This window comes from Lissotriton vulgaris, chromosome 6 (assembly GCF_964263255.1).
Source record: "Lissotriton vulgaris chromosome 6, aLisVul1.2, whole genome shotgun sequence".
In the NCBI taxonomy this organism is placed as follows: domain Eukaryota; kingdom Metazoa; phylum Chordata; class Amphibia; order Caudata; family Salamandridae; genus Lissotriton; species Lissotriton vulgaris.
Window position 1 is genome coordinate 296,631,846 of NC_141694.1, and position 26,375 is coordinate 296,658,220.

The window sequence follows — 26,375 nt, forward strand, 5'->3', positions numbered from 1 at the left end:
TTCATGACCAATGTGGTCCTCCTACAGTAAAAATACTCTTTATAAAACAGTTCTCTGTTCAAATAACAAATAATCATCATCATCAAACATCTTTATTCTGTTAAATTAAAACCATAAATGACAATTTACATGAATAAAGCAATCGAAAAATGGCATCTTTAGTTAATATATCAATTGGTTATTATGTTTAGATAAATAGATAATTAATTCTAGAATACCCCTTATAGCATACAGTGCAAATAATATAATGGACACTCACAACATAACTTCATACTTCTTTAAAACAGTTTAGGAGCTATACAAGATTAATAGGCCGGAGAAGTTATGCATACTTAAAGTGCCTGTGCCACCTCCATTCCAGTATAAATCTTCCTCATACACCAAATAGCATTGAGAAAAGTAGCCAAAATGCATACCATCCCTTCACTAATGTTTGATCTAAGTATCCTTAGGACAACTATATATTTAGGTTCCTCAATAGAGCAACAGATCAGAATTATCCTCCGACACTTTAGAAACTGGGTAAATACTAGAGGGAAGGTGAATATTTTTCCATTTGTAACAAAAACTGTTTACAGTTAGAATCTCATATCTAAATGTGATATTTTAGTTTGGCAGCAGGAGGCACAATAGTATAAAGGAATGGTTAAAATTTGGGAATATATTTGAAATCAAGAAAAGCTGTTGTAAGAGACCCATGCCAGGAACTAACATATTCCCTTTCAATCAGTACACTGCTCAAATAACTAAGATAATTAAGTAGAACTCCATGGAGCTGAAATCTAATGTGTGCATTTATTAAACTTCAGTTTCTACCTACACTTTGTCATGTAGGTTATGTCCCCGTTCTGGCCTTCCTTCAACATCATGCATACTCATCCTATAGCAATTGAGAAAATATGCAGTATTGTTATCATTGTAGATTTTAGAACTTACCTCAGATTCAGAGGAATTTAGTAAAACCCCTTTCCTCACAGAAATCGATGTACGTGGCACAGCTTCTATGTGTATTTGTACTGTTCTATGCAATAAAGGCCAGGTTGTATGTCAATAGTGTCACTGTTGGTGCATTTAAAACGCTAGATTGCATTGTGCTAGTGCATGGCATAGAAAGCAGGCTAACTTGTTTGAATGGTGCAGCAAACAAATAGAAATGTGTGCTTGATTGCTGTGTTTCTTTTGCCACTCAATGTTTTTTATGAATACTCATGAAACAGGCATGAAAAGGAAATATATTGTTCTTTACCCCTCCCATGCTCATGACGAGCGCAGCTCGTCATGAGGCACAGTTGCGCTGTGCTCATGACCAGCTCAGCTCGTCATGACCGCCGCAGCGATATGTGCTGATCGTTCAAACAAAAACGGGTGTGGTCATGACAAGCTCAGCTCGTCATGAGCATAGTGCCACTGTGCTGCATGACGAGTCGAGCTCATCATGAGCATCAGGGCGCTGCGCGCACCCCCCCTCCCCCAAGCACAGCGGGGGAATTACCCCCGTGGCGAAGGGGTTAAACACAATAGTGGATATGGCCTTGTGTAACTCATCTTGTAGAAAGAAAGAGGAAAGAGCAAAAAACTTTAATGTATAACTGTATTTTGAACAAGGACCATTTTTCAATATCCTGTGTAACAAACAGAAGCAGAACATGGAGTTATCCCTTCTTGCTCCATTGAGCAACATATATAAGAAAGCTATATAAGATACTATAAGGACAGTGTTGGACAGATGAACTGGTTGCCAGAGTGGCTACTGAAATATGTAGTTCTGTCTTCAATTCTGATGGCACAAAATTGTAGACAGAAGCTTTACATGACTTGACATATTGAGATAAGCTAATACAACTATGCTGTTAGAAGTCTGGTTATAACTTAGGAATGTTTCAGGTTATCTAACTGTTAGATTTATCATCCTTAGGGTGGTTTTCCTCCAACTGTTTGCAGTTTTGCTGATTCTTTTTGCTGGCCTCAGGACTCTGAGCCTGGTACCACTGTCAACCAGTGCTAAAGTGCATGTGCTTCTCCACTAAACATGATGACATTGGTGTATACCTGATTGGCATATTTGTTACACTGGTGAGTCCCTTATATAGTGGTATACCATAAACCAAGGGCTGTACCTCAAATGCTTCTAGTGGGCTGCATCACTGATTGTCCCACACACAAAATTAGCCTTGACAAGAAAGGAGATTAAGCAGCTGGACTAGTCACACATTGTATGTAATATTGCCCACCTCAAGTGATCTGCTGTCTGTAGACCATAAATATAAGTATGTAAGCTGATTGGATGAGAGGCAGCCAGAGCAAGAAATACTCGTGCGAAAACAGCCAGGATGGGTGGACGGGCGTTTTCCCACCTGGCGGCAAATAGCTGGAATGAACTGCCTATGGAACTTAGATTAATTGACTGCCATTTGTCCTTTAGAAGGCAATTAAAAACATTCCTTTTCCCCAAATCTGATTAAATTACAATGATGACCCTGTTATTTGCCTCTACCCACTTCTGTCATAACAGAGCCGTGATATCCTATTTAGGATGATTGTTTGCGCTCTATAAGTACCATTGACATAGAGACAATATATAGATATAGGCAAATTGAGTACACATGAACACGTCAATTAAAGGTATTTACATTCGCAGGAAAGTGTTTCTGTTCTTTTTATTTTCAAATATGCTTCATGTGATAGAACCAGCCAACGCGTATCACCCAAACATGGGCTTCTTCAGGGCAATGGCGTATAAAGATGAAATGTATCCTCAGACGCGTATGTCAAGGAGGATTGAAGCAAATTCCTAGGGCACATAGGTAATGCTTGTAGTAGATTAAAATCCTGTGAGTATATATGGTGTGGTGTACTTTTGGTGGTATAAACCGCATTGGTGTATAGGAGCCGTGTCCGAAAGGAGTCCTTTTTAGACCAGCATGATGTTGGTCTATATATTGCCTCTCATCCAATCAACTTACAAAAAAATTGCCTTTCACACTTGTCTCAGGCCTGCCACTGCAGTGCCTGGGTGCGCTGTTCAGTGCCACCCGACTAGGCATTTGAAACTACTTGCTAAGCCTTAAACTCCCCTGTTACTACATATGGCACCCTTAAGGTAGGCCTAAGTACACCTAATGGCAGGGTGCTATGTAGGAAAAAATTACAACATGCACTTTTATGTTTTGTATGTCCTCGTAGTGACAAAAAGCCTATTTCATTCTCCACTACTGTGAGGTCCACTACTCTCTTAGGCAAGTGTTATGAATTCCATAATATACTTTTAAGCTGTAATTCCTGATCAGAGAAGAGTAGCTTTTTCATGTTAAGTATGTTTGGAATGGCAATGATAAATCCAACTTCACCAGTAAGAAGGATTTAGAAAATGGACATGTCTCTTTACTTACCACTCTTTCTGCCTGAAAGCCTGTCTCCAAAATATGTCTGAGTTGGGTGACAGCTACACTTTGTGCATTCCCTCTAGACAGCCACAAACACAGGACGGTGAGGCTCATTTGCATTCTGAGGACTCGTCTGCATTCTGATGGGTCTTTCTGGTCAGGGAACAATAGGAGGGGCTCACACTCACACTTCAATAAGTAGTGTCCTATCCACACACAAAGCACGGATTTACCCTCAGGGTTAGAAGCCTGGCAGAAAGAACTGGATTGAAAGGGATCCTTTTGCACTTCAGAGTTCTTTTGAAGTCACCCTTACATCAAAGGCATTTTGGGGTATAAGTACTGGGCTTCTGAGCCCCTAAAATCAGGCACCTCTCGATCTTGAACTGAACCTCTGTCAGAAGAACTGTTGTGCTACTTAAAAGACCCAAATGGACTGTTTTTATTCTTGTTTCCATGCTGCCTGCTTCTCCCTGGCTCTGCTGGAAGGACTCTGCTGAACTCTTCATGTGCTCTGCAAGTGCTTGCTCTTGATTCTCTTAAGTCTCAGGGACAAAAAAGACTTCCTACAATTCTGCTGGTGCTACTGGACTCTGTCTTCTGTGAGTACAACCTTTGCGTGAGGTGTTCCCTCCAAGCCCTGGGCCTCAGAAGTGGGTTTTGCTGCTGTTTTAATCAAAAGCAGTGGCATTGCATCAGGAGCGTGTGAAATTCTTCTGTGTCGCTCTTTAACACAGATGCAGAGGCTCCCCGATAACAGTGGTTCCAGAACCTGCAAGACTCGAAGATGATGCTCACTGTGGCTCGGTGACAACAGATTGCATTAACTTCAAAAGAGCTTGACGATGATGTGGGACCCCATTTGCATGGTTCAATAATGACACAGTAGACTCTTGATGTCAACAAAAGCTCTATCTGAGGTATTTATTCAGCTGGGCCTGTAGCAGGCCTGCCATTGATTGCAGTTGGCCCAAACTTTGGCTTTGCACTGGTCCCTTGTGCCCCTAAAGTAACCTTTAGAACACTAGTGACTTCTATACACTGTTTTATCATGTAATCTTTAAAATGTCATATATTTACTTCTAATGTTTGGAATTTTGTCATTTGGCCCTTGTTTTACTTAGATAAATATTCTTTATTTTTCTAAAGCTCTGTGGAGTATATTTGTGGTGTATTCATTGTGAGTGTTGCACAAATACTTTACACATTACCTCTTTAAATACGCCTGACTTCTCTGAGGGTGAGCACAGGTTATCTTTTAGTGCGCATCTAGCTTACCCTGACTAGAGTGTTGCTTCCTTCCTGGCCTGGGTGCATACTTCAGCAAACCTGAAATCCCATTTCTAACATTAGCGATCAGCGGTGAGCATAGGATTTGTGTTTGTGCAATACCATATAGTAACTCATTTTTCACTTCAGCTCTATACTGAGTCAATCTTTTTTCAATTCTCCCTGTTCTGACATCTTTAGATTTTTCCAAAGTCCTTTCACACACGTCCCATTTTTCTCTGCAAAGTCTGTGGTCTAACCTGGCAAGATGGAGTTCAAGCTGGCGAACCAGAAAGTATACAAAATGACTCAGCTCAAGAGGCTTTGCCAGGAGAAAGGGCTATTCCACAAGGGAAGTGCCAAGAAGACAGAGCTTAAGAAAGACTTGAGAGCATGGACAGCCACCTATACAGAAGAAGAAGTGATTGACGAGGGAGCTGTGCCTCAGGAAGGATCAGAGGGAGACCTGACAGAAGGTCTTGACATGCAGCCTACATAGGAAGGAACAATGTTCTCCCTAGATTGGCAGTTCACTCTAGACCAGGCAGCAGTGTGTGTGTACTTAGCCTGACCCCAGAGGATTTGAGGGAGCAGAGAAAGTTAAAATTAAAGCAGCTTTGAAAGTGCACAGTCTTTGGTGGCACATTCCCACAGTAGGGAGGGACATACTCCTTACCCTGGAGGTGGGGGGCCAGACCAATTACACTGCCATAAAGCCAATTTTTGTTCGCAAGTTTGGGTTGACACGTGAGAGGAACCAACAAAGAAAAGGGCTAGTCACAAACACTCTCTACACAAAAATGTGTGGATTTTCTGGATTATGCTGGCCACAAAGTTAATGATTATGAAGGGTTTTTGAAGGAGCACATTCTTTATACTTCTTTTCCAGAGCTGCAACAAGATACCTGGTTGATAGCAAGCTTACTTATACCAGGAAGCTTGCTAAGGAGGCAGACCTCTGGGTCAGCACCAGAGTGTCCAAAAAGGGATCTGGGGGGGTGGGGGGACTCCCAAAAGGGTGGTTAGGGACCCAACGAGAATAAAGAGGGGCAGATAAAAATTCTGAGTTCTCTAAAGTGCCCCAAAACAACTCACAGAGGAAAGGGTCTGGTTCACATTCCCAATCTGGCTACCAAAGAACGCTTACCCTGACAAAGGTCAGCAGCCCAAACCCATCGAGTTCTATGAGTTCTATGAGTATGGACACTACAATGGGAATCCCAAGTGTCCAAAAAGAGTACCACCACCGACAGGAGGAACGATTCCAGAGGTGGCTATTATAGTTCTTGGGGAGGAGTTTGTCCCAGTTGATGTGGTGGGACAGTTTGCAGGGGTTACCCTAATGTCCCTGAGTGACAGTGAGATGGTTCCTAAGATCTATCTGCCCTCAAATACTACCATGCATAGGCAAGGGTCACCATCGATGGGCAAGGTGTGGAGGTTCTGAGGAATGCAGGGGTTAGTATGCCAATGGTAAAGAGTCAGCTGGTTTCTCCAGAGCAGTTCATTCTTAATACATTCCACCAGGTTGAGGTGGCTGACAACAGAGAGGGTCACTATCCTATGGACCTGGTACCATTTGAGTTGGTTGGGGTCAGGTCTTCTGAAAATTGTAAAAATCCCATGCCATGCCTGCAGACTGTTTGTTTGGTAATGACCTGGAGAACAGTAACTGGAAGGAAGCAGAGCTCAAGGCTCAAGAGGAGATGTTAGGGTTACCTGAGTGAATCTGTGCCACAATAAGGTCCATATCTGCCTGGGCATGGAGTCATGAAGGTCTGGAGCCTGGAATGATGACCCAGCCACCTGTTAAAAAATGGAAAAGCAGAGGGTGCTGTTATCCAGCCCCTGAAAGTACCTCCAGTGAGATGGATGGGGTACCTGAAGTGGCCACCCTGGAGTCCACTGTGGTGAACATTGCTTTCCTTGGTGACTTGCCTGGGCTTGCTGGATGGCATGTGGAAAGGAGGACCCACCAAGGAAAATATCTGCAGGGCACAGAGGGCGTGCCTATCTCTTATGGGCATGGGGCAACAGGCATTAAGCCCAAGCAGCAGGTGATGCCTCTGGTAGTCACCACATTTACTGGGAGGACAACCTCCTATAGAGTGAGCCAAAGGCTCCTAAACATGAAGACATCAAGTGCCCTGAGGGTTCCCCAATGCTACACGGCCTGCCTACTGGTGCTTGCTCACAAGACCCCCCAGGCCGGACACCTAGTCCAAGACAAGACCCTTGAAAAGCGTGTATTCCACTTCTATTGGCCTAAGATCAAGAAACTCTCAGATGTGTTCTGTAGGACTTGTGTGACCTGCTGGGTTAGTGGAAAGACAGGGCAGAGGTTGAAATCCCCCCTTAGCCAACTATCTATCAGTAGCAACCCTTTGAGGAAGGGGGCATCAACATTGTAGGGCCTATGAATCCCCAGACTACAAATGGCAACAGGTTCCTCCTTGTTCTGGTGGACCATGCCACCAGGAACCCAGGGAAAATCCCTCTGAGGACTACTGCTGCACACGCTGTGACAAAAACACTGCTGGGGATTTTTATCCGAGTGTGTTTCCCAAAGGAAGTTGTGTCTGACAGGGGCACAAACCTCATGTCTGCTTATATGGAGTCAATGTAGAAGGAGTGTTGGGCCAACATACAGATTCTCCACCCCTTACATCCACAATCCAATGGGCCTGTTGAACGGTTAAAAAAGGCACTGAAAGGAATTATCATAGGCCTACCAGAGGCTCTGAGGAAAATGTGAGATATTCTTTTACCATGCCTGTTGTTTGCATGCTGGGAGGTGCCACATATAGGAGTGGATTTCAGCTCATTTGAGCTCTTGAATGGGTACTCAGAAAGAGGACCTCTCAGTCTGGTGAAAGAAGAGTGGGAGCAAGCTCATAGGAAGGTACCCCAGGATGTAGTGAGCTATATGCTAGCTTTCGGAAGTCAGATGGCTAGGTTATGGAAGAAAGCATGCAGTATTCTTGGACCCAGCCAGGAAGTCATGAAGGAGTGGTATGAAAAAAAGTTCTACCACTGTAGAATTTTAACCTGGTCAAAAAGTGTGGGTGATGGAACAGGTAGAGCCCATGGCCCTCCAGGACCACTTGAATGGGCAATAGGAGATGATTTAAAGAAAGGGTGAGGGCACAAACCTGGTGGACCTCAAGACACCTAGGCAACCCCACAGGGTGCTGCTTGTAAATCACTTTGAACCCCACTTTGAGAGGTCTGAGCTCACCATGCTGTTGGCGACCGATAGAGAAGAGGAAGAGGGGAGTGAACCTCCCCCTGACCTCTTGGACTCCAAGAAGAAGGGTGAGTCTGTGCAAGGAGTAATCTTTTCCCTCACTCTAACTCCTGAACAATAGAGAGACTGATACCAAATGTTGGGGAAATAGTCTTCTCTGTTCTCCCTTATACCTGGAACTATTCACATGTGTACCCAGAATCTGGGGACAGAGGACAACCTCCCTTTTAAGAATAAATCTTACAGTTTGTCAGATAGCGTTAGGTCCAACATTAAGGCTGAAGTGTCCAAATTTGTGTAGCAGGGGTGATACAACCCTCAGGTAGCCCCTAGTCCAGTCCTGTGGTTCTGATGTCAAACACTGCCCCAGCAGACACTACACCTGGAATTGAGGTTGTGTGTGGATTGCAGAGGGCTACATTCTGTAACTAAGACTGATGCTCATCACATCCCATGGGCTGATAAGCTGATTGATCAGATTGTGGCTGCCCAGTATCTGAGTACCAGATCATACATCAGGGTACTGGCAGATCGCCCTAACAGAGGAAGCAAAGGAGCTGTCATCCTTATCCACTCCATAGGGCTACTATTAGTTTAGAGTGATGCCCTTTGCAATTAAGGAATGTGCCTGCCACTGTCCAGAGGCTGGTGTACCAGGTCCTTGCTGGAAGGGAGGCCTTCTCTGCTATTTATCTGGATGACGTAGCTGTCTCCTGTAGAAGCAGGAAGGATCACCTTTTCCACCACCAGGAAGTGATTCAGGCTCTGCAACAGGCAGGCCTGACTATCAAGGCAAGCAAGTGCCATATAGGACAGGGGTCTGTGGTGTACTTGGGACACCTGGGACCGTATTACACAAATGGCACATTTTCATTGACTGTGCATGGGCACACCTTTTAAAAAGTGTGCACTGTACAGTCAAGGAAAATGTGTCATATTAGGGTGAATGCGCTAGCTCCAGGTCAGCCATGAACATGCATCGCCTTGGGAGCAGCACATTCTGTGAAGAAAGGAGCGGCTGCTTTGAAGCTGCTTTGTTTTTCCTAGTGGAGGCATCACCCGCCTGCACTTTTAAAGGGGATTAGAGAGCTCCTTGCAGTCGGGTGCAGTGAGTGACTGCACCCACCTGCAAGGGGATATCTTGGGGGTCCAGTAGACCCCCTATCCCCCATCCAGACGGCTGCCGTCAGGTGGCTCACTGACAGTGCTCCAACTTTTTAGGCGCACTGTCAGTTCTCCTCCTGAGAGCTTCTTTGCCTCTGTGCCCGCCTCTGTAATACGTGTTACAGCAAACAACTGATTGATGGAATGCTGACAATGCAAACATTCTCTCCCAGTCAAAAGATCTGTGTTAAATCCATTGTTCTTTTGCCCACTACGCCACCATAGTTTGTAATATGGCATGGATGCAGAGGCAAAGGGATTCCCTCATTTGCTCAGGCCACGCCCCATGCAAATGAGGGCATGCCCTTTAAAGATAGCGCTGGCGCTTTATGTGCGCTGGTGCTATCGGTATTACAGAAGGGGTTGCACAAGCATTTGCAGACCCTTCTGTAATACCAAAGTGCCCTGGGGTGTGCAAAGCGGGTGCAAATGCTCATTGCACCCCTGTGGCATATGTACAATACGGCCCCAGGTGGGCAGTGGGGACGTGCAACACCTTCAGGCCAAAATAAAAAACAAAATAGCCTGGCTGCCTCCCATAACCCAGACTGAGGTCAGAGCATTCCTGGGCCTCACTGAGTTCAATAGGGCTTTGTCAAGGGATATGGAGCCATTGTTGCCCACTTGACTGAGCTGACTTCCAAGAAGTAGCTCAAAAATGTGATTTGGAGAGAGGCATGCCAAACTGCATTTGAATCCCTAAAGCAAGCCATGTGCACAGATCCTGCGCTCAATGTCCCTGATTTCTCCCAGGAGTTTATCATACAGACAGATGCCTCTGAACATGGCATAGGGGAAGTATTATTCCAACTTTATGAGGAGGTCCTAAAACAAACGTTGCCTTCATCTTCAGGAGGTTAATCCGCAGGGAACAGCGGTTGAGTGCTATTGAGAGAACAGCTTTTGCTGTGGTCTGGGAACTGAAGAAGTTGAGGTCATGCCTGTTTGGCACTCACTTCCTGATTCAAACAGTCCACAGGACCCTCAGGTGGCTCATGCATATGAGGGTCGAGAATCCAAAATTATTGAGGTGGTCCATTTCCCTACAGGGTTTGGACTTCAAGGTGGAACAAAAACCAGGAGTAGACCATGTCAATTCTGACAGTCTATCTAGGTGTTTCTGCCTTAGAGTGATGAGAACTCCCTAATGGCAGGATAGATCTTCCCACTTTCAGCTGGAGGAACACCTGTTAGACTAGTCATCCTTATGGTAGCTTTTCCCCCAATTTTTGCCTTTTTGCCTCCCATTTTTGTTGGTTCTATTTGTTGGCCTAAGGGTTCTGAGCATTTTACCACTGCAAACTAGTGCTAGAGTGCATGTGCTTCTCCCCAGAACATGATGACATTGGTGTAAACCTGATTGGCACATTTGTTGTACTGGTAAGTCACATGTAAAGTGGTATACCATATACCCAGAGCCTGTACTTCAAATACTATGAGTAGACTGCAGCACGGATTGTGCCACCCACAGAAGTAGCCTTTTAAACATGTCTCAGGTCTGCCACTGAAGTGCCTGTGTGTGCAGTATACTGACACTTAGCCTTGGCATTTGAAACCACTTGTCAAGCCAGCCTTAAACTCCCCTTTTATTACATTTGTCACCTATAAGGTAGGCTCTAAGTAACCCTAAGGTCAAGGGGTATGTAAGTAAAAGGTAGGAGATGAACCTTTATGTTTTGCATGTCCAGGTAGTGACAAACAGCCTAATTAATTTTTCACTTATGTGATAACTACTTCTCTCATAGGTTAGCATTGGAAGTGTCTAAATACACTGTAAAGATGTCATTCCTGATAAGAGAGAAGTAGCTTTTTCATATTTCATATCTTCAGAATGGTAATTAAAAAATCATCCTTGCTTGTGAAGTGCAAAAAAACTATGGATTTAGGCCCAGATCCTTGTACTGGGGTGAATGTATGACATTGTTCTACATTCTGTCCATCAACTGTGTTTTTTGCAATTTTCACCCCGAGTGTGCTGGGTATACTCAGACGTGAGTCCCAGGCTCTCCACACCACTGGAGTCAAGCTATCTAGGCTGATGAAGGCTGATAGCCAGAAACCGGTCCTTGGATGCTTGATTCCGGTCTGGGAAAGACATGGCTTGGTAGTTCGGACTGGACTGTTCCCATGAGGCACAGGGTCAGAGCTGATTTTCATATAGCCAGTGTCTAACCCAGGGTGGTGTGGAGTGCAAAAAAACGATGGATTTAGGCCCAGATCCTTGTACTGGGGTAAATGTATGACATTGTTCTACATTCTGTCCATCAACTGTGTTTTTTGCAATTTTCACCCCAAGTGTGCTGGGTATACTCAGACGTGAGTCCCAGGCTCTCCACACCACTGGAGTCAAGCTATCCAGGCTGATGAAGGCTGATAGCCAGAAACCGGTCCTTGGATGCTGGATTCCGGTCTGGGAAAGACATGGCTTGGTAGTTCGGACTGGACTGTTCCCATGAGGCACAGGGTCAGAGCTGATTTGCATATAGCCAGTGTCTAACCCAGGGTGGTGTCGAGTGCAAAAAAACGATGGATTTAGGCCCAGATCCTTGTACTGGGGTGAATGTATGACATTGTTCTACATTCTGTCCATCAACTGTGTTTTTTGCTTTTAGGAAGTGGGCATCTCTCTGCACTTACTGCTCTTTGTGCCTGACAGCCTGTCTCTAATACACGTCTGAAGTGGGTGACAGTTACACTTTGTGCATTCTCTCCAGACAGCCACAATCCCAGGAAGTGGGTTGATCTTCTGCATTCTGAGCACTCATTGCATTCTAATGGGTCTTCCTGGGCAGGGAAGGATTGGAATGGTCTAACACTTACACTTCAATAGGAAGTGTCTTGTCTATACACAAAACACTGATTTATCTCCCAAGATTACCCACGCAGACAGGACTGTTTTAAAAATTATACTTGTGTACTTCAGAGAGTTCTTTTAAACTCAACCCCTACATCAAAGGTACTTTTTTATGAAGTACTGGGTCCATGCCCCATAAAAACAGTCACTTCTGGATCTTGAACTGAACCTCTATCTGAAAGACTGGTGTGCTGCTTAAAGGACTCAAGTGGGCTGCTTTTCTGGAAGGACTGCTTTTTTGTTTGTTGCCCTGCTGCTCGCTGCTTCCTGACTCTGCTGGAAGGACTCTGGCTTACCTCCAAGTGATCTCCAAGGGCTTGCTGGCTTGCCTCCTGTTCTTCTGCAGTCTCCGAGATACAAAAGACTTCTTACACTTATACTGGTGCTGCTTTCTGTGAGTCCAAACCTTGCCTGTGGTGTCACCTCCAGGCACTGGGCCTTAGAAGGGGGAATGCATGAGAAATTCTGCCATATCACCCTTCATTGCCTATGCAGTGGCTGTCCGATGACACAGTTCCACTCCCTGAGTGGCTTCATGATGATCAGCAAGGCTCGGTGGTGACACATAGCATTCCCTTCATTGGAGCTCAACGATGACATGGGACCCCTTTAGCGTTGCTTCACGATAACACCATAAATTCTAAAAATCGACAAAAGCTCCATCTGAGTTATTTCTTAGGTGATACCTATCTGGGTCCTGTAGCCAGTTTGCCATCGATCATGGTCGGCCTGAACTTTGGGTGTGCACCAGCCCCTTGTGACCTCAAGCAACCTTCTGCCCACTAGTGACTTGCCTTCCACTGATTGGATTCTTGTCATTTTGGACTTGTTTTACTCAGATAAATATTCTGTTTTTCTATACATGAGTGGAGTCTTTTTGTGGTGTATTCAAGCTTACCCTCACTAGATTTGTGGTTCCTGCCTGGCCTGGGTGCATACCTCAGCCAACAAAGAATCCCATTTCTAACTCTAACATTTACTCATTTGCATAAGTAGTGCTCATTTATTTGTAATATCATCAATCATTCTAGTGCACATGATTTGTAGACAAATAGCTTGCGATAAATAATTACATTGTGTAAATAGCAAATATTGCATGTGCTTACTGATGTTGAGTTATGGGATATGGTTCCATCTATACTACCTACAGAGGAGAGATTCTCTAACAGGTTTGCATACCTCTAAACACCTAGGTGCCCATTTATGAGAGCCCTGTGTCACTTTTGCACCATTTAAAATGGTACATGCATGGAGCAGAGCTCTCATAAAGATTTATGAAGCAACGCAAAGCCACCCTGCATGGCTTTGAGTTGCTTCATAAAGCATGAGTGAGGCAACGCAGGGAAAATTGCTGCTTCACCTTACTGTGCACCCTGGAGGCATTCCATGGGCATTGCAGATGGTTTTCCCATGCATCACCCATGGAATTTGATGCTGTCTCAGAATTTTCAAAGTGATGTAAACCTGGGAAAGCATCAAATCTGTATGGCTCCTGAGGTGAGGCATACCCAGGAGAAATATGTTTATTTCTCCTCAGTTCATTCTGCAGCATACATAGAAAGAGGAAAAATCCAGTAGGATTGTTTTTGTGCAAGAAGGTGCCCCTTCCTGCACAAAACCATTCCTGCATGAATTGGAGGCACCCTTGCACCCCTGTGTTGCCACTAACGGTGCCAGCACAGGCAGAAAGGACAGGAATTAACCATCTTGCTGAAATGCAGTGTATTCCTGCCCTTTCACTTTGGCGTAGAACAGCAGAACAAGGTGCCAAAATGCCAACAATGAGGCCCCAAATGTCTACCAGAACAATAATGAGTCCATTGTTAATGTTTGAAATGTCCATCTTGAACAGAAGGTGCAACTTGTTGTTTCTAAGCAGTGATTAACAGCTGCTGTCAGCTTCTAGATCAAACAGAATAACAAAGTTAAAAGGCACAATGTGCTATCAGTTTTGCATCAAGAAACACAACTTATCATATTGTCCGTATTAGTTTAAATCTTCCATGAATCGTTGAATGCATAAGCTCATCACTGGTTTGCAAGTTAGGACTGTTATGATACGTTATGCACATGTACTTGGCCCTGAAACCATGATGTGCGATGTTACTAGTCCCTGCATCCATGCGACTTTGTTGAAGTTCTACATAAGTACTGATGTAAGTCAGAGATTTCCCATTGAACCCATGGTTATCAAACGCAGCGCAGGTACATTAGTAACATCCTTCTCATTTAGACTGCACTGAGAATAAATGCTTGTCAATTGTCATTGAATAGTAGAGGGACAGGACACTGGGAGCCAATTCTGTGCACAGCTTGGGTGTGAGGGATGTATGACGTTACGACGTGTACCGTCACAACGCGTGCTGTTACAATGCGTCGTTTACAACGCAAGTCGTGAAAACGACTTGCGTTGGGGGCGCGGATCGAGAATAGTATAATTTACTATTCTAACACCAGTCCCCGTGGACACTAGGGAAGGTGTTGGAATAGTAAATATAGTGTTGGAATAGTAAATATACTATTCTTAATCCTGTAGCGCCCTCCAGCGCAAGTCGTGGTTACGACTTGCGTTGTAAAGGACACGTCGTAACAGCACTGCGTTGAAACATCCGCGGTGTAAAGAATGTTTCCCAGTGGTGAGTGTGTTGGTTTTGGCACAAAATTATATGTTGCATTGCGCTTTGTTAACTTGTTATCTCTTAAACTGATGGTAAACCTGATTGCTGGCTTGATAGACTGCTTACACTTGTGCTCTCTTTGGGACTGTGTTGAAGCTGCAACTTACATTGTTCCATCGACTGTGTTCTGTGTATGTGAAATAGAAACTTGCATCACCAAAAGTTACAAAGGCAGACTTCAGCATTGCCTTAGTTGGACTGACACCACTTCCATTTTGATGGAAGCTGTGGAAAGTACAGTGTTGGTGTGGTAGCATCTCCACTTTCATGCTATGTCTGAACCCCTCTGTTCTAGTTAGTAGTGTATCTGCTGAGTCACGTAGACTTGCCCCACTTCCACATTCAATGACATGATTGCCCTCAGTCACGTCAACTAACCTCAACATTTCACTTGACAGACCAACATACAATGGTATTAATATTCACTCAACGGAACCCAGCAAGGGGGGCTTGGGGGAGGGAGCCGACCGCCGGGAGGTCCCCTCCCCCGGGCGGTTTGGGAGGGCTGCGAGGGGTTTTCCTTTAAGAAGTTGCCAGAAGATTCTAGATTTGGGCTGGTCTAGTAGGACCAGCATAGCCCAATTATAAATCCCCCTTCCACTGCCTACCAGCCACCATTTTAGGTTTGGTGACCTGGTGGCTAGGAGGGCTTGTAGCTTTTTTGTCCCACCCTCCCTCCCCCTTTTTTGCATTAATGTTCTTTTTTCCCCTCGCTTCCTAGTTTTTTCCCAATTTTGGTGTTTTTGTTCCAATTTTCTTTTTAAGGAAAAGGCTGTTTTGTGGGCCACCGGTGTGCAGGGGGTTTTTTCTTGTATTTGTATTCGTCGCTAGACACAGGTGCTGTGCGGTGTTTTTGTGTATCATTACGGTTTTAGGCAGATTGCTGGTTGAGTATTAGTTCGAGTATTTCTTTGACAAGTGCTGGGGTATGTTGGTCATGGTTTGACCGTTCAGTTTTGTGAGGGGGGTATCTGCAGGAGTGCAGGGTCAGGCAGGGTTTATGGTTATGGAGGACCTGACCGTTGTTATTGCAATTGTGGTTTGACGAATAAAGTTTTAACGATGACGTATGTTTTGATCAATGACGAAATGTTTTATTGATGACGTAATGTTTTATTGATGACGTAATGTTATAATGCTGTTATATTGTTTATTGATGTATTGTTGGGAGGGGGAGGGCTCAAATGTTTTAGGGGTGGGGGAGGGTTCGGGGGGCTGAGTTTGTAGTTATTTATTTATTTAGTGAGGTTTAGTTTTGTAAGGCGTTGCCAAGGTTTGTATTTGTAATGTGCACCTGTGTCTTAATAAAGCGGCCTTTTACACACACAAACAACTTTTGGTCTACTTTTCTCCCACCCCTCGCCCTCCCTCCCAAGGCATTGTGCTGAGTTACATGAAAGGGCGAGAGCATAAGTTATGGTTCAGTTCTGCTCCCTCTTAGCGCTGGTGCATTGTGTGCTTCCTAGACAATGCAGACACTCTTGCATCATGCTACAAGGGTGCCTGCATCAAAGGCGCCCCCTGCAAACAACCCTAAGAGGCAAATTCCTCTTACTATGTGTTAATGCAAATTGCATTACTCTTAGAAAGAGGAAGTAACCAGTAGGAATAAGGATACTTCTCTTCCTTATGTCTCTCTGTGGCACATTTTTGGCGCAATCCCAGATTAACTTCCTTTAGTAAATCTTGGATTGCGTCAAAGTCAATGGGTATATGCACTAACACCTCCATGCTCCACCCATGGAATGCCTACCTGACACCAAGTAAAGCAATGCGGTGCTGCGCGCTGACTTGCTTTACTCTGTGTTTACTAAACCACACAAAGCCATACAAATTGATTTTGTGTAGGCTTAGTAAATGCCCACATGGATTTTTCATTGGGCTGCATCAGAAGAGGGATGCAACCCTGAGCCAAAATCTCATTAAATCTATTTGTCACAGATTTAGATGATCAGCCTCCGCAATTCGTGAGACCTTGGGCACAGATTTACCAAGATTTTGGCTCTGGCTTGCATCACTTTTCTGATGCAGCCCTGGCGCAAAATACATTTTGACATTTATTAAGCAACGCAAAATCGAATTGCAGAGAGCGACACAGAGGGAGGCAGATACGAAGTGCAGCAGTCCAAGATAAAGAGAAAGAAATTGATAAAGACAATGAGAGAGAAATACAAATAGTGACAGATAGAGAATAGAGCAAAGAGTGAACAAGATCAAAATAAAAATCGAGACATTTACTGACAAAGTGAAAGACTAGCAACTGAAAGAAGGCTAATGAAAGTGTAATGGATAAAAAGAAAGGAAGGTAAAGAGAGCAAGACAATGAGACATACATGGACAGACAATTTAAAAGTAAGACTCACAAAGTGACAGACGTTGGAGAAAGTTAGCAACAGAAAGAAAGAGCAAAGAAGCTGAATTATAGAATGAAAGCAATAGAGCAAAAGAGAAATAGAGATCCTTAGAGACTGATTGCTGAGGTGAGAAATATACGAAGAGAGATAATTAACCGATAGAGTGAGGGATGGAAATGAAAAAAGAGAAAAGGGGCTGGGGAGAGAGTCGAAAAGAATCTCGCTTTGAAAGGTTTAAAGCAAACAGTTTTACATTATCAATGCTTAAATGGGCTGCTTATTACTCAACAGGTTTTATTGGACATTTGTCAGATAATTATACCAAGATTGCAATTCGATATTAAATGAACATATCTGCTAGCAACTTCAAAACATAATGAACATTTGTTTGTAGCAGGAAATATGACTAACTGCCACCATAAATCGTATTTTCATGTGAGAATGCCTTTGTTTTATGATTAATGTAGTCATCTACACGTTTAATGCACTGAATTAGAAGACGTTTAATTAATCATAAAATGTTTTTTTCATTAGTCATTATACAAGGATTTAAGATGGTTCGAAATGGCATGCAATTCCAAAGATTTAGTGTGTGTGCGTGACTGCTGGTATTTTGAGAGAGCTAAAATGCTTTCACCTACCCATAAAAAGTCTGACAGAGCCATAAAAAGAGCGAACAATTCCGCAAACGCTATGGAGATCAAGTCTGTTGGTATTTTGTGAAATGACATGTCACATTCAGCCGAGAAGGTTGTTGGAAAGCACAGTCCATTACCTTTTAATGGAGGCAAGGTGTGATGTATAACGGCAGGAGGAATCAGCAATGTTAATGGTGCATGATGCTGATGCGAGTCAGAAACCAACAGAGTGCTGTAATTTCACACATGGACAATGTGCTCTAGCAATACTGTGCAGCCAGAATGTCTTTTTCCAAATGGGCAATTAAGCTGCATTAATTTAAACTGTGTTTAAAAAAATCATTAAGGAGTCCTGCATGTCTGAAATAGAGGGAAGATGAATAGCTCTGCCATATGGAATTAAGACTCAACGGCTGTGACCTACAGTAAAATGAATGCAATGAGCTTCTTTGAAATTCATATACTTCAAACATGTTTATTCGTCCAAATCACTATTGATTATTCCTCAGTTCTACCCAGTGTAGGCAAAGGAATCATATCACAGTAACCAATATAACTAGGCAGGCAGAATTAGGAGTTAAGAACCCCAGTGGGAGAAAGGCGCTTTATTCCTTCAATTTGCACCTGCTTATTGTAGCATTTCACCAGTATTTGCACCGATCAGGGCAAAGAAAATGTATGCATCAGTCTTTTAATGAAAATGTCTTTTTCAACTATTGGTGGATGCAAATTGCATTTTTTTTACCGTCTGCTCGTACAAATGTCATTTCTGCATTGGTCGGTGAAAATGTTTTTTTATGTAGTTTGGTCAGTACAAATACTAAAGCAACATTTTACTGCACGTAGGAAAATCATTGAAATCTTGTAGTTGATATCCAGAGGCAATGCTACCTTCGTTAATGGAAAACTGAGAAACCTATTCTGCAAATGCTGCTGGCTATAAAGCTGGTAGAGTGCCCAGCAACTTTGGTATTTTAGAAACAAGCCACCGATTTTAAGTTCCTCGAAATGTAAAAGAACTTAACTGGATTAATAAGGGAAGACAAGACAATTTTTCAGCATTATTGGTAGAAAACCTAATTTACCACGGCAGCAGAAGTACTGTTCATGCTACATTTTCTATTCCATTTAGAGGACTATAAAAGGACTTGCAAAGTAGCATTCTCGCCACAAAAGAACTTAACACCATGCCACAAATCATATCTTAGGTCTGGCTTTAATTAACTGAGAGACATCACGTCATCAATTCTCCCACAGGTACAATATCAAGAAGAAAGAAACTGGGGGTTTTGAATCAGCTTCTTCAGCCACAGGCTTTGAGGTCTTTTCCATGGTATTACCAATTCAATCATGGGCTGCCCAACAATGCCCTGCAATTTTATGGATGGTTACAGTGTCCAATTTGTGTACCCATGATGTTTTCGTGAAGGCGTGAGCCAGTGTATAATCCTTCATGTATTTACTTAATTAACATAATTAAATTTGAATCACTGATTGTTATTTTTTAGCTTCTATTAAATGCAAAATGATATTCGCTAATCAACCTTACGTCCTCATTTGTTTTACTTTGCTACATGTATTTAAAATGTTCTTTGTTCACAAACTGATTATCTGTACACACAAGAAATTTCTTAAACAGGTAACAAATGTGTGTTTATTTTATCATCAGTATTGACTTTTTAAATCTACAACAATGCAGATATCTATGCCAGTTGTTGTAGCCAAACATGTTTTTCAAGTCCTCAAGAGCAAACATGAGTACAGGCATTGGGAACCTGCCACCAGAATTACACTTGGTCTTTAACTGCAGGCAGATGAACAGGAAACAATTTGCCATCCATAAGACCTGCTTTTTTACAATCCCAGCTTGGTCCTCCTCCAGTGTCTTCTCTTGGAGTTGTACCTGATCTTGTTGCCCGTTTTCATGCGGATCCACTGCAGGATAGGTCTGTTCTGCTTCTGTTTCTTAGTGAGAAACCGCTTGATCTTGAACGTCTTGTGTGAAGACATGATGTAGATCTTCCACCCGGTCACCACAATGGCGGATCGTAATGGTAGTATGGCGGATGGTAACAAATGTGTGCCTTTTACATTGACCACTTACCTTATCTCATAACTCCTTTTCATGACCCTTTTTTTCAGGGTACAACTTAATTCTGATAAGGCAGCCTGTACAGGGAATGGAACCTCATGCCAGCTGTCATTTTGTTGCATCCCAGGGTGTAGCTTCATTATGGAGTTTTCTTTCTAGAAAGGCTGGGGATGGGAGGGGTTACACCCACAAGGATATAAAAAAGCTAGACCTATTGACTTTGACAACTGTGGTTTAATTGTACACATCTCGGATATTTTCTAAAGTGCTCTCTTACCTCACTGGATAAAAGGGCACTTTGAAAATGTACAGTTATATCAGAGACACAAATAACCTTTAACACATGAAATAGTAGCAAACTGCTTTCAGCAACAAAAAGCAAAATAAAAGAGACAGAGTCAAAGAAGGTTGGTAGCATATGTCTGTGATGATTTGGAGAGACTGGAATAGTAACCTGCCCTGGTGGAGGGAATCTTCTATGCTTCCACTGCATACATGCACTGTGCAGACCATGCCTACTGTCAGTATGAAAGTGTGAGTGGACCATCCTTGCTGACATTGTTGTAAATCAGATTTTTGCCATGGGTCATTTGATGTCTACTCAGGTAGTCTTAAAAGTGTAGAAATACAAATGTTGCTCTGTTGCAGATGCCTTTGACACTCAACATAATTTACAACATTTACCTATGTTCCATAGGCAAAATGACCGGATACATGAGAAAGCTGTCAGTCTCTCAATCAGAATAAAGACTTATTTATTCATTAGGCAGCCTGAAAAGATGAAAAATGAACATGCAATTGAGGTAGACTATGTAAGTCGGTGCACAAAGGAATTGACAGTTAAACGTTCATGAAGTGCACCATGCTACAGTCCTCCTTCCAAGGCTGCTTTTGCCTGGGGACCCCAACCCCTGGGGCTAAAATATGCAGCACAGCCTCTTGCCTGAGACTTGACAAGACCCTGGAACCACATAGCCTCAGAGCTGCTAACTTTACAAACAGGAACATGGGCTGCAGGGCCCCCCTCAGTAAGCCTTTAATTGCCCTGGGGCTGGCTAACATACTATGTCCTGGAGAGACCACCCTAGGGATATAGCGGTTTCCCTGCCCGCACTGGAGGGGGGGGAGAAACCTGTGTTTGCTCCAAGCTGGCCAGAGATTTTCAGCACTTCCGTCAAATGGGAGCAAACAAAAAGTCTGCTCTCAGTGGGCAGGAGCTTCGACAAATGCTCGCTGGGAGAAGACTTTTGTTCTGTTTGCCTGTCCGCACAGATGTGGGTAGGGAAACAGATCAAGAGACTGCTCTCTACTGGAGGGAACAATTAAGACTCCAGATCCGGCTGGGGCTACGAGGTCCTGGGGCTCCTACCTCATCCTCTGATGAGTACATAAAGGATGCCCTGGGTGGGCACCAGGGCACCCACCCACGTTAAAGGCACCAGGGCACCCACACACAGGGCTCCGGGGATGTGAGCGCGGGCCATAAATTGCTCGGGGAGGGGTGGCTGTGTGTTCTCCATCCCCCTTTAAAAAAAATATACAACCATAAGGATTAGGGTCCGCTGGGCCTTTTAAAGGTTCGGGGTGGAGAGCTGCACGGCACCGTTCTCAAAAAATAAAGTCTCTGGATAATGGGGTCCCAAGTGCATATATATATATATATATATATATATATATATATATATATATATATATATATATATATATATATATATATATATATATATATATATATATATATATATATATATATATATAGAAGTTATAGTTAGAAATTTCCATTAAAAAACCTTTGAAATTCACTGAAAAAACCCTAGGTTTCATTGACGTTATAGTTAGTTGGACATTTTTCACATACAAAACCAAAGAAATTCCGCTGTTATAGTTAGTTCAGCAAACTATAACTAATGCTCCCGCACTGCACTGATGATGCCGTCACATATTACATCATTCATGACATGGTCAGTGACATCACTGATGACATCTCAAATGACATCACTGATGACATCACTGATGACATCATCCAGTGAATGTGTTTTTCTTTCAACTTTAAATATGTATTATATATATATATACCAAGCTGTATTGAAGAATGAGTAGGTGTATAATGTCTGGATGGAGGATTTAGTAGGTGTGTGACTGACTGTTTAAGTGAGTGATTAAACGTGTTTTACTGAATGCATGGGTTAGTGTATAAACTGTGTGAATGTCTGTATCAGTCTGTAAGCTGTTGTATAAGCTGCTGCATGGGTTGCTCAGTAGCTACATGAGTGTCTATATGGGTTATTGATTGGTTGCCAGAGTATTTGTATGGGTGTCTGACTGTGTGTGTGGCTGCGTGGGAGGTGTATAACTCTGTACATACATTTCTTAGTCAAGTCAAGTCAAGTCATAAAATTTGTATAGCGCACTACATACCCAGAGGGTTTCAAGGCGCTTAGGAAGGGGAGGAGGATTATTTGTCAAATATCCACGTTTTAAGCTGCTTTCTGAACGCTAGGTGGTTCTGGGTGAGGCGAAGGTAGGCGGGGAGTGAGTTCCATGTTTTAGCAGCCAGGTATGAAAAGGATCTGCCTCCCATGGTGGTCTTGTTGATGCGAGGTACAGTGGCGAGGGCTTGGCTGGAGGACCGTAGTTGGCGGGAGGGGGTGTAGAAGGACAGTCGAGAGTTGAGACAATCTGGTCCGATGTCGTAGAGTGATTTGTGTGCGTGGGTAAGCAGTCGGAAAGTGATCCTCTTATTGACGGGTAGCCAGTGGAGGTCTTTAAGGTGACCAGAGATGTGTTCGTTGCGTGGGATGTCTAATATGAGCCTGGCTGATGCGTTTTGGATTCGTTGGAGTTTCTTCTGGAGTTTTGCGGTAGTACCCGCGTAGAGGGTGTTTCCGTAGTCCAGTCGGCTCGTGACCAGAGCGTGGGTGACTGTTTTCCTTGTTTCGGAAGGGATCCAGCGAAATGTTTTTCTCAGCATGCGAAGAATGTTGAAGCAGGAAGAGGATACGGCGCTGACTTGTCTGTTCATTGAGAGTGAAGAATCCAGGATGACGCCAAGGTTCCGTGCGTGGTCTGTCGGGATGGGTGCTTTTCCGAGGGCTTCCGGCCACCAGGAGTCGTCCCATGCAGAGGGGGAAGTACCTAAGATGAGGACTTCTGTTTTGTCTGAGTTCAGTTTCAGACGGCTTTGTTTCATCCATTCGGCAACTTCTTTCATTCCATCGTGTAGGTTAGTTTTGGCGGTGCTGGGGTCATTGGTGAGAGAGAGGATTAGTTGAGTGTCGTCCGCGTAGGAGATGATGTTGAGGTTGTGTTGGTGTGCGATGGCCGCGAGGGGGCTCATGTATACGTTGAAGAGGGTGGGACTGAGTGAGGATCCTTGAGGTACGCCGCAGATGACTTCAGAGGCCTCGGACTTGAATGGAGGAAGGCGGACTCTCTGGGTTCTTCCGGTGAGAAACGAGGTGATCCATTCAAGTGCTTTTCCTTGGATTCCGATGTTATTGAGGCGTTGTAGAAGGGTGCTGTGGCAGACTGTATCGAATGCTGCAGAGAGGTCGAGGAGGATGAGGGCGACTGTGTCTCCATTGTCCAGTAGAGTTCGAATGTCGTCTGTTGCTGCGATGAGGGCGGTCTCAGTGCTGTGTTTTGCTCGGAAGCCAGATTGTGAGGGGTCGAGGGATTTGTTGGCTTCGAGGAAAGCGGCGAGCTGGTTGTTGACGGCTTTCTCGATAACTTTGGCCGGGAATGGAAGAAGCGAGATGGGGCGGTAATTTTTGAGTTCGGTGGGGTCCGCTGTTGGTTTTTTCAGAAGGGCGGTGAGTTCAGCGTGTTTCCAGTCTTCTGGGAAGGTGGCGGAGTTGAGGGAGCAGTTGATGACGTTTCGGAGGTGCGGTGCTATGACGGAGTCTGCTTGGGTGTATGGGTTCAAGAGTGCATGTGGAAACAACTATATGGGTGATTGAGTGTGTGTATGGGTGTGTTAGTGAGTGAATCGATGTCTCAGTGGTACATGTCCAAGTAACTACATATGTAAAAGGCAGTTGTGGCACAGAGGAGAAGGAGCCCAGGAGACTGGGGATGTTTTCTATAACAAATGGTGTTTTAATATCTTTTGTCCTGGACATAAACCATAGATCGAAAAAAATGCAAAATGTTCTTAGAGTCAATCTTCACTCTCTTGCCTCAGATAGTAGGGCATAACTAGGAAGCTTTGTTTCTTTTTTCCTGATATCCATCCGGTAAATCCACTCGTCCGTGGCTCAGGAAGGAAGGGGAAAAGGGATGGGATAGAACAAAGAAAAAGCCTCGTAAGGGAACGTTGAGAGAAAATCGGGAAAGGGGAGTCAAGGAGCAAAAAACACCTGACTGACACCAGTGACGCTCTATAATGGTTTACACCCCGTGAAAAGTGTTGGCGTTTAACTCGTTCTCCCATTAGAGCAGCTTAATGGGCGTCCCGCTCCTCCCTCCCACCTTCCCTTTATCCCAGACGGCCCCCAGTTGGCTCCGTACCTTTGTAAGCCATGACCCTCTGGGGCCGTGGCAGGTTTCAGCATTGTGCGGTAGCGAGTCCGGCTCCCTCTTTCTTGGGTTCTCGCTCGCAGGTCCTACTGTCTGCGGGCCTGCTCCCTCCGATTCCACTCCTGAGTCTGCAACGGTCTGTAGTCCTCCTAGGCCGGGCTCCACAAGAAAGGTCCGTACTTCGGGCTCCACCGGTGCGGGCATGCAAATCCACAATGAGCAAACCTACTCCTCTGTCTCTTCCTCTATGAAAGAGGAAATGTCAGCTGAGCAGGTCACGTGATCGGCTGGGGAGACTGGGGAAGCCGATGCCTTAAAGGGATGCTGCGCTTCTGATGTAGGAGTCTGAAAATAGAGGAGGGGATATGGTAACAGGTAAGGCAGCAACTGATCATCAAGGGGAAAGACGGGAGATGGATCAGCAGGCTGCACTTCACCACAGCAGTGTGTGTGAGAGATGGAGTATATAAATGACTATACATGAAAATCAGAGATTGTGACAGTGGCTGTATAGATGAGTGTGCACTTGTATCAGTGATTGTATAAGAGAGTAATTATGGGTTTCTTTCTGTTTGCATAAGTGATGTGTTGTGCGTATTTTCAGGTATAGGTCAGTAAATGGAAGTATGATTGACTCTTTGCCTGACTCACTAGGTGTGTGAGTAACTCTGGATCAGTGCTGGTGTGTGAATGTCTGTGTAGGAGTATGAGTGCATATGTTAGTGTTGTATTGATGAATGACTGCATGTATGAGTGATTGTATGGGTGAATGAGTGGATTTATGTGTAGACCTAGCAACCAGTGACTAGATATATAGTAAGTGGTATTGGTGTGTCTATGGTTTCGAGATGGTGTATCAAAGGTTATATTAGGGTGTGAGGAAATGCATTTGATTGTCACATGGATGATGTCATCAGTGATGTCAACATTGATTTTATTTGAGATGTCATCAGTGAGGTCATCAGTGATACCACTGACCATGTCATGAATGCTGTAATATGTGACATCATCAGCAGTGCATTGTGGGTGTGAGTTATAGTTAGCTGCACTAACTATAACAAAGGAATTTCTCTGGTTTTGTATCAGTGAAATGTCCAACTTACTATAACATCAATAAAACCTATGTTTTTTTCAGTAAATTTCAAGGGTTTTATAAGTGTTAATTTCTAACTATAACATCCCTGAAACCTATGTTTTTTCCAGTGATTTTCAAAGGTTTTGTAAATGGTAATTTCTAACTATAAAGTCCCTGAAACCTATGATTTTGTCAGTGAATTTAAAAGGTTTTTTAAATGGTAATTTCTAACTATAACGTCCCCGAAACCTATCGTTTTTTCAGTGAATTGCAAAGGTTTTTTAAATGCTTCTTTTTAACTATATCTTCCCTAAAACCTACTATTAATAATAAAAGCGGGTACTTTTAGTAGTTAGGCCATTCCATAAGTACATGACTAGTAACTGGATGATTATAGTGCTGTAAAGAGAGTGCATGGTGTATATCTAAGTGCTTTGGTATTAGCAAAGTGATTAGATAAGTACACTGTGCTAGATGGGTGATTTGAGAAGTGCATGGGGACACACAGGGTGATTGCTAGAGTGCATGGGTACTACCAGGGTATTTAGAGGAGTGACTGAGTAGTATGTTCCTCATTAGAGGTCTGTATGGATAGTGCACAGACAATTGTTGCACTGCTTGTGTTATTGCTTGGGCCATTGTATCAGTACATCAGCAGATGCTTACACTACTGCAAGGAGAGTGTATGCTGAATTTATAAGTACTTGGGTATTAGTTCAGAGAGATTGCATTAGTGTATAATACAGGCTGAGTGACTGGAGATGGGCATGGGGAGTCACAGTGTCTTTGATAGACTGCAAGGGTAGTACCTGGGTGGATTTATTTATTTTGTTTTCTTTTTAAAGTTATTTTACAGGGTTTTATATAGCGCAAACTTGACATGAATCGGGTATCAGAGCGTTCTACATAGCACCAGATGCATTACATGAGGATACATTCATTTTTTTTGTTAGACACAGGAGATTAAGTGATTTGCCCAGAATCACAGGATGTTCAGTGTCATTGCTGAGACTCAAACCCAGTTCCCCAGATTCGAAGTCTGCCGCCCTAGCTGTTAGGCCAACTCCCCTCTCAATAATACATTTAATCTTACCTGTTTTCAA

General features: G+C 43.7%; 1 pseudogene; it reads right to left on the reverse strand.

The window, feature by feature from the left end:
* Positions 1-19,245: 19,245 nt before the first annotated feature.
* On the reverse strand, positions 19,246-19,629 carry LOC147707153 (large ribosomal subunit protein eL39 pseudogene; annotated as a pseudogene).
* Positions 19,630-26,375: the final 6,746 nt, after the last annotated feature.